The sequence below is a fragment of the Trachypithecus francoisi genome, unplaced genomic scaffold (assembly GCF_009764315.1).
Source record: "Trachypithecus francoisi isolate TF-2019V2 unplaced genomic scaffold, Tfra_2.0 Lachesis_group2, whole genome shotgun sequence".
In the NCBI taxonomy this organism is placed as follows: Eukaryota; Metazoa; Chordata; class Mammalia; order Primates; family Cercopithecidae; genus Trachypithecus; species Trachypithecus francoisi.
In genome coordinates this window covers 106521063-106534623 of record NW_022681465.1, presented here as the reverse complement: position 1 = coordinate 106534623, position 13561 = coordinate 106521063, and positions in this window count along the sequence as shown.

The window sequence follows — 13561 nt, the reverse complement described above, 5'->3', positions numbered from 1 at the left end:
CTGTCTTGTGCCAGTTTTCAAAGGAATTTTTCCAGTTTTTGCCCATTCAGTATGATATTAGCTGTGGGTTTGTCATAAATAGCTCTTATTATTTTGAGGTACGTTCCATCAATACCAAATTTATTGAGCGTTTTTAGCATAAAGGGCTGTTGAATTTTGTCAAAAGCCTTTTCTGCATCTATTGAGATAATCATGTGGTTCTTGTCTTTGGTTCTGTTTATATGCTGGATTACGTTTATTGATTTGCGAATGTTGAACCAGCCTTGCATCCCAGGGATGAAGCCCACTTGATCATGGTGGATAAGCTTTTTGATGTGCTGCTGAATCCGGTTTGCCAGTATTTTATTGAGAATTTTTGCATCGATGTTCATCAGGGATATTGGTCTAAAATTCTCTTTTTTGTTGTGTCTCTGCCAGGCTTTGGTATCAGGATGATGTTGGCCTCATAAAAAGAGTTAGGGAGGATTCCCTCTTTTTCTATTGATTGAAATAGTTTCAGAAGGAATGGTACCAGCTCCTCCTTGTACCTCTGGTAGAATTCAGCTGTGAATCCATCTGGTCCTGGACTTTTTTTGGTGGGTAGGCTATTAATTTGCCTCAATTTCAGAGCCTGCTATTGGTCTATTCAGGGATTCAACTTCTTCCTGGTTTAGTCTTGGGAGAGTGTAAGTGTCCAGGAAATTATCCATTTCTTCTAGATTTTCTAGTTGATTTGCGTAGAGGCATTTATAGTATTCTCTGATGGTTGTTTGTATTTCTGTGGGGTCGGTGGTGATATCCCCTTTATCATTTTTTATTGCAACTATTTGATTCCTCTCTCTTTTCTTCTTTATTAGTCTTGCTAGCGGTCTGTCAATTTTGTTGATCTTTTCAAAAAACCAACTCCTGGATTCATTGATTTTTTGGAGGGTTTTTTGTGTCTCTATCTCCTTCAGTTCTGCTCTGATCTTAGTTATTTCTTGCCTTCTGCTAGCTTTTGAATGTGTTTGCTCTTGCCTCTCTAGTTCTTTTAATTGTGATGTTAGAGTGTCAATTTTAGATCTCTCCTGCTTTCTCTTGTGGGCATTTAGTGCTATAAATTTCCCTCTACACACTGCTTTAAATGTGTCCCAGAGATTCTGGTATGTTGTATCTTTGTTCTCATTGGTTTCGAAGAACATCTTTATTTCTGCTTTCATTTCGTTATGTACCCAGTAGTCATTCAGGAGCAGGTTGTTCAGTTTCCATGTAGTTGAGCGGTTTTGATTGAGTTTCTTAGTCCTGAGTTCTAGTTTGATTGCACTGTGGTCTGAGAGACAGTTTGTTATAATTTCTGTTCTTGTACATTTGCTGAGGAGTGCTTTACTTCCAATTATGTGGTCAATCTTGGAATAAGTGCGATGTGGTGCTGAGAAGAATGTATATTCTGTTGATTTCGGGTGGAGAGTTCTATAGATGTCTATTAGGTCCGCTTGGTGCAGAGATGAGTTCAATTCCTGGATATCCTTGTTAACTTTCTGTCTCGTTGATCTGTCTAATGTTGACAGTGGAGTGTTGAAGTCTCCCATTATTATTGTATGGGAGTCTAAGTCTCTTTGTAGGTCTCTAAGGACTTGCTTTATGAATCTGGGTGCTCCTGTATTGGGTCCATATATATTTAGGAGAGTTAGCTCTTCCTGTTGAATTGATCCCTTTACCATTATGTAATGGCCTTCTTTGTCTCTTTTGATCTTTGATGGTTTAAAGTCTGTTTTATCAGAGACTAGGATTGCAACCCCTGCTTTTTTTTGTTCTCCATTTGCTTGGTAGATCTTCCTCCATCCCTTTATTTTGAGCCTATGTATGTCTCTGCATGTGAGATGGGTCTCCTGAATACAGCAGACTGATGGGTCTTGACTCTTTATCCAGTTTGCCAGTCTGTGTCTTTTAATTGGAGCATTTAGTCCATTGACATTGAAGGTTAATATTGTTATGTGTGAACTTGATCCTGTCATTATGATATTAACTGGTTATTTTGCTCGTTAGTTGATGCAGTTTCTTCCTAGCCTCGATGTTCTTTACATTTTGGCATGTTTTTGCAATGGCTGGTACCGGTTGTTCCTTTCCATGTTTAGGGCTTCCTTCAGGGTCTCTTGTAAGGCAGGCCTGGTGGTGACAAAATCTCTAAGCATTTGCTTGTCTGTAAAGGATTTTATTTCTCCTTCACTGATGAAGCTTAGTTTGGCTGGATATGAAATTCTGGGTTTAAAATTCTTTTCTTTAAGAACGTTGAATATTGGCCCCCACTCTCTTCTGGCTTGTAGAGTTTCTGACGAGAGGTCTGCTGTTAGTCTGATGGGCTTCCCTTTGTGGGTAACCCGACCTTTCTCTCTGGCTGCTCTTAAGATTTTTTCCTTCATTTCAACTTTGGTGAATCTGGCAATTATGTGTCTTGGAGTTGCTCTTCTGGAGGAGTATCTTTGTGGCGTTCTCTGTATTTCCTGAATTTGAATGTTGGCCTGCCCTACTAGGTTGGGGAAGTTCTCCTGGATGATATCCTGAAGAGTGTTTTCCAACTTGGTTCCATTTTCCCCCTCCCTTTCAGGCACCCCAATCAGATGTAGATTTGGTCTTTTTACATAATCCCATACTTCTTGCAGGCTTTGTTCATTTCTTTTTCTTCTTTTTCTTTTGGTTTCTCTTCTCGCTTCATTTCATTCATTTGATCCTCAATCGCTGATACTCTTTCTTCCAGTTGATCGAGTCGGTTACTGAAGCTTGTGCATTTGTCACGTATTTCTCGTGTCATGGTTTTCATCTCTGTCATTTCGTTTATGATCTTCTCTGTATTAATTAGTCTAGCTGTCAATTCTTCCACTTTTTTTTCAAGATTTTTAGTTTCTTTGCGCTGGGTACATAATTCCTCCTTTAGCTCTGAGAGGTTTGATGGACTGAAGCCTTCTTCTCTCATCTCGTCAAAGTCATTCTCTGACCAGCTTTGATCCGTTGCTGGCGATGGGCTGCGCTCCTTTGCAGGGGGAGATGTGCTCTTATTTTTTGAATTTCCAGCTTTTCTGCCCTGCTTCTTCCCCATCTTTGTGGTTTTATCTGTCTCTGGTCTTGATGATGGTGACACACTGATGGGGTTTTGGTATAGGTGTCCTTCCTGTTTGATAGTTTTCCATCTGACAGTCAGAAGGACTGTCTGTTGGTCTGTTGGAGATTGCTTGAGGTCCACTCCAGACCCTGTTTTCCTGGGTGTCAGCAGCAGAGGTTGCCGAAGATAGAATATTGCTGAACAGCGAGTGTACCTGTCTGATTCTTTCTTTGGAAGTTTCCTCTCAGGGGTGACTCCACCCTGTGAGGTGTGGGGTGTCAGACTGCCCCTAGTGGGGGATGTCTCTCAGCTAGGCTACTCAGGGGTCAGGGACCCACCTGAGCAGGCAGTCTGTCCGTTCTCAGATCTCAACCTCCGCGTTAGGAGATCCACGGCTCTCCCCAAAGCTGTCAGACAGAGTCATTCGCGTCTGCAACGGCCCCGCTCTTTCCCCTAATGGACTGCAGCTGTGCGCTGTCCGCAGAGGTAGAGTCTACAGAGACAGGCAGGCTTCCTTGAGCTGCTGTGAGCTCCACCCAGTTCGAGCTTCCCAGCAGCTTTGTTTACCTACTTAAGCCTCAGCAATGGCGGGCGCCCCTCCCCCAGCCTCGCTGCTGCCTTGCGGATAGATCGCCGCAGACGGCTGTGTTAGCAGTGAGGGAGGCTCCGTGGGCGTGGGACCCTCCCGGCCAGGTATGGGATATATTCTCCTGGTGTGCCTGTTTCCTTAAAGCGCAGTATTGGGGTGGCAGTTACCCGATATTCCAGGTGTTGTGTGTCTCAGTTCCCCTGGCTAGGAAAAGGGATTTCCTTCCCCCTTGCACTTCCAGGTGAGGCGATGCCTCGCCCTGCTTCAGCTCACGCTGGTCAGGCTGCAGCAGCTGACCAGCACCGATTGTCCGGCACTCCCTAGTGAGATGACCCCAGTACCTCAGTTGAAAATGCAGAAATCACCGGTCTTCTGTGTCGCTCGCGCTGGGAGTTGGAGACTGGAGCTGTTCCTATTCGGCCATCTTGCTCCGCCCATAAACCATTGTATCATTCTTATGCCTTTGCATATCCATAGCTTACCTTCCACTTATGAGTAACAAGATATGATGTTTGGTTTTCCATTCCTGAGTTACTTCACTTAGAATAATAGTCTCCATTTATGTCTAGATTGCTGTGAATGACATTACTTCATTCCTTTTTATGACTGAGTAGTATTCCATAGTATATATATATGTATACCACATTTTCTTTATCCACTCATTGATTGATGGGCATTTGGGCTGGATCCATATTTTTCCAATTGCAAATTGTGACACTCTAAACATGCGTACAGCCAATCAGTCTTCGACAAAGCAAACTAATACGTAAAGTTGGGAAAGGACACACTTTTCAAAAACTGGTGCTAGAATAATTGGCAAGCCATATGTAGAGGAATAAAGCTGGATCTTCATCTCTCACCTTACATACAAATCAACTCAAGATGGATCAAAGACTTAAATCTAAAACCTGAAACCAGACAAATTCTAGAAAATAGCATTGGAAAAATTGTCATTGTAGACATTGGCTTAAACAAAGATTTCATGACCAAGAAACCGAGAGCAAATGCAACAAAAACAAAGATAAATAGATGGGACTTAAACTAAAAAGCTTCTGCACAGTAAAAGAAATAATCAGCGGAGTTGACAGCCCACAGAGTGGGAGACAGTCTTCACAATTTATACACCTGACAAAGGACTAATATCCAGAATCTATAAAGAACTGAAACAAATCAGCAAGAAAAAAAATTCCATCAGAAAGTGGGCTGAGGACATGAGTAGACAGTTTTCCAAAGAAGGCATCCAAATAGCCAACGAGCATTTGGAAAAATGCTCAACATCACTAATTATCAGGGAAATGCAAATCAAAACCACAATGCAATACCACCTGACTTCTGCAAGAATGGCCATAATCAAAATCAAAATAATAGACATTGGTCTGGATGTGGTGAAAAGGGAACACTTTTACACTGTTGGTGGGAATGTAATCTAGTACAACCACTATGGAAAACAGTATGGAGATTCCTTAAAGAACTAAAAGTAGAACTACTATTTGATCCACTCCTGGTATCTACCCAGAGAAAAAGAAGTTCTCTACTCCTGTGTAAAGTTAATCAAGCTATACCCACCACCTGAGATACCAAATACCACCTTCTCTACTGCACCTCTGCAGCCATTATAGGGAAAAGCATCCTGCCCAGCTCCACACTTGTTAACTCCTAGGTTCAACTGCATATATGGCCTTCATTACTTACCACTTTCATTATAAATAATTCCATTTCATTTCCTGTAGTACAACAGCTTTTTGAGGGCAAGGACATCACATTTCGTACAACATTAAATCCCATGAATTCTCCAACACAATGGAGGTGCTAAACCTTTCATATGAAAGGTGCTAAACACATTTTGAATAATTGTTCACACATTTAATTAATCTTTCACACTTTTTTCTGGAACTTTGTTTTCCAAAATAAGGATTATCAAGAGTTTTTCTATGTGAGGAACTCATGGTTTTAAATTCTGCAGTGCCTTCTTTGGAGGGGTAATGGCATAACAATATCTGGAGAAACTTACATATCTATAGTTTTGTATTTAGTTAAAAAAATGTGCCCCTTTTGTGACAAGAGTAATCTCTTTGAATTTTTTCTCTCTCCTTTTCGTTCAGTGACTTCTCCTGCTGCTCTAAGCTCTGTAGCAAGTGTTATGGATCCTCTGTATCTGGATGATTTATAGCTCAACTCTGAATATTCCCATGGGTCTTCCCCATTCTTACTGGCTAGAATTTCTTTTTAACATTCTACTATAGGTCTGTTAATGCATTGAGTTCTATTAAATTATTTTCCTGCTCAAGGGAAAATTATCATCTTCATGTTCAGAATTTGTCTTGTATAATCTTCCTGCTCCAAATTAGTGTTCTAACATTCAGCTTTTCTATTTTAATAATAGACATGCTGATTTCCCTACATGATCTAGCTATTAAAAATGCATGTAGTAAGCTCTCAGGAAGTTAGGTTCACTTCTATTTTTAGCATGATCTAAAGGTATTGGTGCTGACCAACTTTTGGGTCACAAATGGCTTTTTATTTTGAGAAGCAGCAACACAATGAGTGTTAATGATGGAAACATTCAGTATTAATAGTCTGTCTAATTGGTTTTCCCTTTCTCTACACTTAGACTACAGCTCTTCCCTGATGATAAAGATATTTTTAAAACTATCTCTTCACTCAACTCCCAGTCCCAAGTTTGGTTTCTGGATATTCTATTAGCCATTTCCTGCATGACAGTGCATCCTACACCAACATTAAATCTCCCATGATGCAATTTGTGCTCACTTTTATATGCATCGGCAGCTCAGAACTGCAGGTTCTTTTATAACTCCTGCTCGGTGCCTCTTCTCCACATACTTTCCAGAGATTCTCTGCAAATCACACTTTTATGACTGACATAAAGTCAAATCAAGCTTATCCTAGGTTATTGCCAATTCCAAGGGAAGGAGAAGGAAGCCTCATTTTGGCATTAGGTCTAAGCTATAGTTTACTAAAAGCTCTGTGTTTGAGGACTGTGGGGCACTCCCCTGCTCTCTCAAGAAAATGAGGAAAGAAGCATCTACCCTTTTTCCACGCCCTTGTCATTCATCCCACGGGAAGTGGAGTCACATTACTAATGGATACCCTAAAAGTATGGTGGGCTCCATCTTGTCCCGCTGCCTCACTGCCTCAGATATCACCTTAAGGCTGTGCAACTCCTGCATCCAGAAGAGGTAGCTCATCTCTGAAGACTTCCTGAAAATGTAGGCATTGGGAGTCCTTGGAAGAACAGAAGTTGGTCTAGGATTTCCATCAAAGAGATCTCAAAACACATTTCTCCAAATTGTCCCAGAGGGAATGCAGAAGTAGCATGGTGGATAGAAGATATTCCAGATCATCACTTCTCAGAAAGCTCAGTAAAGAGATTTCCTTGATAGGTAAGACCAGAAGAGCACAGAGCACAGTGTTCATAAACTACCAGAAGATGGCTAGAACTTGATATGCAGGCTTGACATTTTGGTACCATATCATTTTTATGGCCACCTTCTACATACCACCATTCCCAAAGAAGACAAAGTCCAGGCAGAGTTCAAAGATAAGTGGGAATGAGCAGTGCTTTTAGAGATGATTGTGCTGAGACCTCAGAGTCCCAGAGAAGGCAGAGCTATGTATTCTTACTTACAAAGCACATCCAGATTCACCTCAGGGGAGAAGAAGAGACCAAAGTGCCACCACAAATTGCTATCTACTTCCTTACAGAGTGCCTTGACCTTGGGGACAGTAGAAACCTGCCTGATAGAACAAGGCCTGGGTACGAGACTAAAGGCACAGTTGTCTCTGTGGTGCGAGATTTCCTCTTACCTGGAAGCACATGCACATAAACAGGACACTTGATGAGGCTCTCTAGAGTAAAAGGAGCAAATAGAAAGAACTCTGCTTGGATCACGGGTAGGTGGGCAGTGGAAATCTGGTAAGGGTTCAGACTGGTGAAATCCCCCAGGAACTCAGTCTCCTCTCCAGGATGAGAGAAGCCTAGTATCCTGGGTGCGGGCTGGGGCCCTGGAGACCTGGGCTGGTCTCAGGTGTGGGGCAGGACTGGACTCCAAGCTGCAGACTGTGGAAGATTACCTGAGAGACAGTTTCCAGGAATAAGTGATAAGCCAGCAGACAGTACAACTAAGGTGTCAATACAAAGGGGCTACACAGACCTGGAATCTAATTATGTGTCCTGTTTTCAGTGTAGGATCTGCAAACATCAGAAAATGAACCTGAGACTAACTTAGGCCACAAAAGGGTGTGTGTGTGTGTGTGTGTGTGTGTGTGTGAGAGAGAGAGAGAGACAGAGAGACAGAGAGACAGAGAGAGAAAGGGGGGTTGAAGACAGTGAGAAAGAGAGAGAGGAGAGAGGTTGGAAGAAAACCAAAGAGAGGAGAAGCAAAGACAATCCCCAAAGGAACTGAAGAACCAGGTTTGGGAAAGACAGGAGCCAGGAGATGGTTGAACTCTCAGAAGCATCTTTTCAGGCTCTGCCTTTGGAATGATTCAGCTGCCTCTGCATTTCATCCTTGTGTGACTAGCCTGGGATTCCCAGGAGAGTCTGAAAGGCCCAACCTGGGGCACATGACAAGTGGAGGGATGAGCTGCCTGATTGATATACTCACCAGGACCACAGGCAAAGTGAGGCCTGAGTGGAGGGGTCCTGTGCAGGACAAAACAAGAGACCTACACTACAGGGCATCAGAATGACGATCAGGGATGTCAGAGGCTTGACTGAAAGGTAGAGAGTGCAACAAGGAGAGATGCCCAAAGGCAAGGGTCACTCTCCGGCACTCCCACAGTCCCATTGAGGTGAGAGGATGGAGCCATGAATGGAGCTGCTCAGACAGATGGAGCAGCCATAAAGTCAGACAGATGGCCTGGAAGGGGAGGCAGCCCCTGTCCTCCTTGGTTGATTCTCAAAGCATATGGTGTTGATATAGAAAATCTGCACCCCAGATTCTTGGCAGAGAGCAATTATAACTTCAAACCTTCTTCTGTTCATTTCTTATCAAAAGATCAGTTGTAACTAAAAAATATTGAGGAAGGAGCTGAAGACCATGCAATGCATCCATTTGATACTTTGAATGTTACACCCCTATTATGTGACACCAACTGGGTGAGCTGCATACCTGAAATCTTTTTCTTTTTTTTTCTTTGCACTTCATTTTTTGTATACTTTGCAGATGGTATTAATTACACTGATGCATTTGTGTTATGCCATGAACCTGTATATAACATATTATAAAACACATTTTACTAGTGTGGGGATGGTGGCAAGGGCTTTGCTCTCTAGGTCAGGCTGTGTATCCTTTAAGGTGACCTAAGGAACTTTTCTTTCAATTCTTGGTATCAGTAAAAATTGTGATACATGTATGCAAATAGTTTATTTTGTCTTAGTTACATTTTGTCCTCCTATATAGCTTTTGGTAAAACCTCTTTCATTCTTCTTGGAATGTTTCAAGATATAAATAAATAAGAATATAGACAAAATTATTTTTTCAACTGTTTTTAGATCAGATAATTGCTACTATGTTAACTATTTTGAAGAGTACAAAGACATTGAAAACTTTCCAGTCAATTATGAAACTGGAAAACCATGACACAAAAAAACCTACAGTGATAATACAAACACACACACGCACACACACACACACTATGGAACAATCCCAAGTGTGGACAAAGATGCAAAAATCCTGAACAAAATTCCAGCAAATTGGATTTGGCATTATATATATATTTTAAAAAGAGTAAACACAACCTCATAGGTTTCATCAGGATGAAGGCATACTCTAGCGTTAGGAAATACATTAATAATAATCATATGATGACATAAGAAATTTCCATGGTTGTATCTCAATATATGTTAAAATGTTAATTCTTAAAATTTCACACCCACTCCTGACTCTTTAGAAATCTAGGTATAAGGAAATACATTCTCAAGAAGATGTCAAACTGACAACCATGTTATCCTTACTAAGCAAACACTGGGGCATTCCCATTAAAATAAGAATGAAATAAAGAGGCCTATTATCATCAACTTTATTTAGCTTGGTTTTACAACCTCTGGCTAATGGAATACAAACATAGACCAAAGATTTGAAACTTAAGAATAAGAAAAAAGTAGAAGAAACTATCATGATTGATAGTTGCTAGAACTGTAAATGGATAAACATCAAGAGAAAGTCAATTTAGTAAAATGGCTGAATATAGATACATGTGCAAAAAATTCATAAATAACTACTCTACATATTGGCAATAATCCATTATAAGGTATAACTGGAAAATATACTATTTATAAAAGGAAGAGAAAACATAAAATACCTAGAATAGACTTAGCAAGAAAATTGTTGCAACCACATGAATAAAATCACAACATTTTACTAAAAGATTTATAAGAAATGTTGAATACATAGAGACACATATACTCTTGAATGGAAAATCTGAATATTTTGAAGATATCTATTCTTTCAAAGTCAATGTATAGATTTAACATACATCATAAAGGAATTTTAGGGGATTGGGAAAAAAAATCAGTCTAGATCCTAACCTCATGAACTTTACCAAAATTAATTTCAAATAAAGAGTTATTATAAAATTATTAAGGCAGTTAAATACTAGATAAAATTGAAGTTTATATTTGTCAAACCTCTCAATCAGTGGAGAATTTCTAAGCTTCAAAGCAATGGAAGAAATTACAAATAACAATAATAATTCATTGACTGAATGCTTCCAAAGATACTGTGGAAAATTATACTAAATAACAGAGAAACTTTTTTAAGTCAAAAGATCACAGTCAGAAAAAAAAAAACTGGAAAATATTCACGACAAATATGAAACAGTTTGATAGACGTGATAGTCTTACCACACAAAACACAAATTATAAAGGAAAAAAAAAAGACCTCAGTAAGTAAATGGACAAAGAAAATAAATTGCAAACCACCAAGGAGGAACTACAAATGATTAATGAAGAAATGCTCAATTTTACTAATACTCAGTAAAATACAACTGAAAGTGACAATATCGTTTTTACAGAAACATTTTAAGGGAAAATTATGTATTAGTTAATTTAGATCACATCTCTTTAAGAACTTAAAGTAGTTAAAAAATCAATTGTAAAAATTGTTTTTAAGGTGAGAAAACCAGATTGAAGCCAAAATAAAGTGAAACAGTAAGCCTTCCATGGTACTGCAAAGTGAGTTTTTAAACTCCCTACTGGCCAATGGCAAAATAAACACACATAGCTGTAAGACTCCAAATGACTATGGATACCAGTTGTTCACTTTTCCTTGGCAATGAAATCTGAGCAATTTCTCTACCATTTTTTTTTTTTTTTTTTTTTAAACAGGGTCCTTTGGTGACAGAGAGGACCATGGCTTCAATGAGATCTGTACAAAGATAGTTGTGCATGGTGCTTTCTCACAGCATCCCTTCATGTGACCTCAATTCAGTTACTTTTTGAAACAGGGAGGAGCATATGAAGATGAAACAACACAGAATGCTGGTTATAAAATGTCAGGAAATGTCCTTTCTGATAGACCCTGACAATGGTTTAAACTGGTGCTGCTATTTGAGGGGTTAAGGAAAAAATTTGCAACACATGTCAAGAGCTCTAACACCATTCCTACTGTTTGGTGCAATATTCCCCTTTCAGAGTCTATCCTAAAGTGGAACCCTAAAAGGAAACGTTGCCCACAAAGCTGTTCAATGCAGTGTTATTTATAACAGCACAAACTGGAAACATCCTAAATATCTAACAATAGAAGACTAGCTTAGCATATTATGGTGGACCTGGTTGATAAAATATAAAGTAGCCATTCCAATGATACCAATGGACAGTTTCTAATAACATAAAGCATTAAATTATATTAAGAGAAAAACCTAGAGTGTAAAAATGGATGTGTAGTATGATCTCAACTACATATACTACGTCTAATAGAAACACATGAAGGAAGTTTTCAAAATGTTACAGATTCTTTCATATTTCTCTATACCATTCATAAAAAATTAGGTAGTTCTTTTTAACTAGAAAGAATAAATTTTGAAGTTCATTGTAGGCAGATGGCTTATTAAACAGATGTAATCACAGTGCTTGGTGTGTACTTTGATCCCCATGTAGAGGAAGCTAAGATAAATGTGTTTTTCCTATGTCTTTTATTTTTATAATTTCTGGTTTGCCACCTTCTGACAGATATTTAGTCTTCTGGCTTCGAGGTACTGATGCAAGATGTTTAAAAAGAAATATTTTACTTTAAAAATGTATATTCCGTTTTATATTTTCAGTCACAGGTTGCTGTTGCATAAGGTATTATAAGAAAATTTTATCAGGCAAGGGATACAATTATATTTTAAAAACCACAAATGTTCCTATTTGCTGAAGATTCAGATCAGTATTTTGTTCTTACTTGAAATCTTGTTTTTATGTGATATGTAATAATTTTGGGGAACCAAAACATTCACAGATTTTTTTCCAGCAAAGTTAAAAATGTGATATTAAATGAGCCTATCAACAACATCAAAACAGACCACTCACATAACAAAGGCAGTAATAAATTACACGGTTTGTTTTCCCTTTTAAGATTCTTTTAGATCTAATACTTGTGAGACAAAGGAAGACAGGAATACAGCTTTCTCTGTTGTTCCTTTGATTATTCATAAATACATTGTTCTTAGAATTTAGATGTGTTTGATCTTAAAATCACTTTAACAATAGAAAAAATATTAGCAGTTAATATAGCATGTTGATGTTCTCACAACATGATATTTAAAAGAGGAAAGGTTAGGGAAAGGTTGACCTTAACCTTCTGACCATCTCAATCCAGTTCCTGCCAAAATATAAACTGGATTTCTGCTACAAGGGATCCAGAGAAGGAGGAAAAAGATGGGGCCCTTCCTTGGTACTTGAATTGTAGACTCCTAGTGGCCAGAAACCATCTCTTCCTGATTTGCTCTGAGTAGGACCTAACACAACACCCCACAAAGAGGAGCCCTTAATAAATGCCTTGGGGATGATGATGGTGGAAGTGATGTGCAATATGCAAAACTAAAACAGAGACTCTTAAGCTAAGGGCTTCACTCCAAGTAGAAACAGCTATTCACATAAGTTTAATGCACACATTGTTTATTCTTTTTTCTTGTGTTGTTTTTGCAAAACCACATTTTGCAGATCTAAAATGTGGTTTGTTTGCCACATTCATGCTTCAAGGAAGACTCCTGCTTGGTGGGAGGAGTCCTTAAGGCTCACATCTCCTCTCACATCCAGGGCCTGAGCTCCGTGGTTTCCATGAAGAAAGAGAATGGAATCTGGATCTGGAGATCTGGAATCTTTCTCCTCCAGTCCTTTCTCAGATTTCTGTTCCACACTCTCCTCACCTGTCCTGAAGTCTAGTATTAGCTTTATTCTCCCTCCGCATTGTGCAGCAGTGAGGGCTTATTATGAAATACCCAAAATATTTGTGTGGAATAAGAGTATAGTCTCATATTGATGCTGCAGCACTCCTCATGCTATGCTGTTCTTTTCCTCCTTTGTGCCCCACTACATTGTTATCATTATGTATTTTATTCTTTTTTAAAAAAATCGTTTCTGTAAGTTGTGATTGACAAAACTCATAGGCATCCAGGGTACATCTGCCTTTCTGAATAATTCAAAGGATATCATGTAAAATTGTTTAAATGTTGCTTATATCTCCTCAAATGTGTTTTAAAAACACTCAGTAAAAAACAAATAAGTCCTTTAGGAATAAAACGCAAGTTTCTTGGAGAGGCAAGGTTATAAAACTGTGGTGTTGAATTATAAAATCTTATTATATGTTTAAAAAACTCCATCTGTATTTCTCTCAGGGTTCTTATAAACAAAAGAGTATGAGACAATTCAATTGGAAAAGGAATTTATTACATGATATTAAGCTGCTCAAAGG